Source organism: Schistocerca nitens, chromosome 5, assembly GCF_023898315.1.
Source record: "Schistocerca nitens isolate TAMUIC-IGC-003100 chromosome 5, iqSchNite1.1, whole genome shotgun sequence".
Lineage (NCBI taxonomy): Eukaryota > Metazoa > Arthropoda > Insecta > Orthoptera > Acrididae > Schistocerca > Schistocerca nitens.
The window spans coordinates 228,677,628-228,681,398 of record NC_064618.1 but is presented as its reverse complement, the minus strand read 5'-3'; the positions used below and the strand labels follow the sequence as shown (position 1 = coordinate 228,681,398).

Sequence of the window (3,771 nt, the reverse complement as noted above, 5' to 3'; positions counted from 1 at the left end):
TGACCTGACACGTTCCACATCATTACGAAGTGTCGTATTCATGATCTATGGAACAAGCACAAATGTAATGTAATCTAATCTAAACACATATTTCACTAGGGACCATTTGCAGCAATCAAAACTCAACTACTACGTCTACAGAGACGTGAAATAAAAACTTCATATCTAAACTATGAAGAAGAATAACTGATGGATGTTAATACAATAGACAATCTTAAAGTTTCATTTCAGTCGAACGGAACTGTAATAAGTGAAATGTCAGATGCCCAAATACTGTGTATTACTGAACACTTCATGAGGTCTCTGGAAACAGAATCAGTTGTGTTACCACAGCTCTAACTAGTGCATGTCTTTACAAGGAAAGACTTCAGAGGTGGAGGAAGCTACGAATTTGTAAAAGCCAGGGTTGCAGCTTCATAATTGGACTTATGCAAATGTCACTCTGTTGAAGAAGATATAGCATTGTAGGTGTTGAAATCAAAGATACCTGTTGTTATATAGTATCAGTTTATAGATCTCCTTCATGCAGCTCATGCTCCTTTTATAGAAATTTCACACCAGTATTACAAAAACTGATGAAAATAAAACCTTCAAAGGTAATACTCTACGATGCTTTCCATGTCAATTTCTTAAAGAATGCTATCATCAACCTAATTAAAAAATTGTGAAATGTTACAAGTTGAGATGAAGTGTATGTCCCGAACAAGAGTAACCAACCAAAATGCAAGTGCTCTTGACCAAATAGCAACATGGATTGTTAGGCCTGTAAATCTGGAATTTTCTCACAGTAATGCATCCATTAAACAGCCTGTATTTCTGGAAAATAAATCTCAACCCAAAAAATGACAATACAAAACAAGTTTTTGTCAAAGCAACATCCTTAATTTTTTGTGAGATATGCAGGGAGAAAACTGGGAGTCTGTATACCACTTTCAAACACTAAATGAAAAATTTACAACTTTTTTAAACATTTTTACTGCCCAAGTCTGGCTCACCAATTATGTCAAAGATTGAACAGAGTACATTCATATAAACAAATCAATTGGCAATACTGAATGAGGTGCACTCATCTACATATGTCAAAAACATGGTGTGCCCAGGGGCTCAGTTTTAGATCCCTTGTTATTCTACTTTATATAAATGCCCTTCCCTCCACCCTACTCACTAGTAAGTCATTTCTGTTCAATTGTGACACTATCGTCCTTATTACAAATACAGCTATCTCTTTCCAGTCAGCAGTTAATAGAAATATAGCCCAACTCGACTCATGAATTTCAGCAAACAGACTACTCCTCAATGCAAAAAATGGCATGCCTAACCTTCCACACCATTCAGAACAGAACTTCTCTGGTTCCAACAGTAACACTAAGTGGCAGTGGTATTGAATTTATTAACAGGACTAAATTCTTGTGGATTCACATCACCAACACATTCACAAGGAGAAATCAAAACAATATAATTAGTTCCAGGCAAAACAAAGTCTGTTTTGTGGTCCACTCAGTGAGGGATGAGCAAAATGTTAATCCATTGATATGCCTGCTTCAGACAGTACTATGCGATGGAGTTATTTTTTGGGATCATAGTGCTGAATAGGTGAAATTATTTGTACTGTAAAAAAAAGCAATTAGAATACTTCAGTACAAACAGCAAAGAGAAACCTATAAACCATGATTTAAAAACTTAAATATACTGTGTCTCCTTGGTCAATATGTATTTGAACTGCTCTGTTTCATTAAACAAAATATCAACAGACTGCACAAAAATCTGGACAGTCAACACTGTAACACAATGACAAAGACAAAGTTCCCCATTCTAGTAAACTGTACAATAAGAGTACTAAATGTATGGGAATCAAACTGTACAACCATGTCCCAAAACAAGTAGAAAATATTGAAAAACCACCAGAATTAAAAAGAAACTTTATGTCAATCCTAACAACGAATTGCTTCTATAGGTTGCACAGCTTTCTTGAATGTGATTTATCATAATTATATTATGTCTTTTCATAACTAAACTGTTTTATTAGAAATAACACAGTGTCTGTTAATGAACTTTTGCTGTTTGATTATTATTTGAACTTATTGTTTTATATTATTATGAATACATATGCAATACATCGAAAGTATGATGTACATTATAAGAAACAACGTTATATCTGCGTATGTTCTCATGTCATTTGTTTTATTTATCCCATATCATATTGTACACTTCTCTACATTGAATGATTGAATGGATCAACAAAGGTACAATACAATACAAAGTGTATCTTCCAAGAACGTAACAACGCCACTGTATGTGTGATACAGCTGTTAACCAATCATCACATTTACATGTGTTTACATCAGGTTTATTCTTACGATGAATAGAGTATAGTGCGACCCATTCTTGAGTGTTGCTGGTGTGGACTTTTGCATTGGACTGTTAGTTGCAACTGGCAGAAGACGTGGTTTGTTAGTGCTGAACATTTTATTGATTTTGTATAGAGATAAACCCACGCTGCAGTGTTCTTCTTAGTCACGTCAGTGTAGAAGTGAGAACGCAATCAGATAAGTGGAAAATCCATGCGTTATGTACGTTTATGTATTTACAAAAGCCGATTTTTAAATTTTCCTTTGTGTGAGTTCATGTGTACAAGATCGCGTGCCGATTTAAAGTTCTAGATTCGCGTATTATACTGTTTGTGTCGTTTCTAATTGTATCAGTATCTGTTTGTACTGCGATAAACTTCGAAATTTCGAACATTAGCGAGTGCCGCGATAAACTCGCACTGTTATCGGTAATTGTAGGCTTAAACTTAATTGTTGTCTTTTAAAATTCTTGAGAACAATAGCCCTATCCTCGCTCAAAACAATCGTTCCTAATGTCATCGTACAATTACGCGAGAAATAGATTATTTTCAGAATTTTCGAACACTTACAAAACTACATTTTCGTAAGCTACCGGTATGAGTGTTTTGGATATGTAGTTTATTTCGTATCATAACAACGTTTGTGTTTCACAGTTATGCCAAAGAAAACATCACACATGAAATTCGTTGTATATCAATGCAAATAAACGTGCTTTTCTTTTAGATACTTCCGAGGTTACCACTATCCTTCACATAATCTACGCACAATTTGTATCAAATCGGCGTTTGTGATTTAATTAATGTAGCAGATTTTCTAATTAACATATTGCGTTACATCTAGTTTTCCCTTAAAGAGGAATAGAGGAATAGCCCTACACATTACCTGCATCGGGACCATCCGACGGCCGTGTCATCCTCAGATGAGGATGCGGATAGGAGGGGCGTGTGGTCAGCACACCGCTCTCCTGGTCGTTACGATGGTTTTCTTTGACCGGAGCCGCTACTCTTCGGTCGAGTAGCTCCTCAATTGGCATAACGAGGGTGAATGCACCCTGACAAATGGCAACAGCACATGGCGGCCCAGATGGTCACCCATCTTAGTGCCGCCCACGCCCGACAGCGCTTAACTTCGGTGATCTGACTGGAACCGGTGTAACCGCAGTGGCAAGACCGCTGCCCAAAACATTTTAGGGAACTAATAATTTTTACCACAGGTTACGCGCAAGTCACCGAAGTGGCATCAAATCGAAAGACTTGCACCCAGAGAACGGTCCACCCTTCGGGAGGCCCTAGTCACACGACGACCACAGGTTTTTGTGTTGCCTTAATAGAAATCTCGTATTGTGTATGTGCTTCTGTTCTCATATGGAATTAGCAACCTCTTAGCTCAACAGATTAAAAGTTAATCAGTGGTCTTAATTTAA

At 36.9% G+C, this 3,771-nt stretch overlaps 1 pseudogene; it reads right to left on the bottom strand.

The window, feature by feature from the left end:
• Positions 1–3,407: 3,407 nt before the first annotated feature.
• On the bottom strand, positions 3,408–3,525 carry LOC126261027 (5S ribosomal RNA; annotated as a pseudogene).
• Positions 3,526–3,771: the final 246 nt, after the last annotated feature.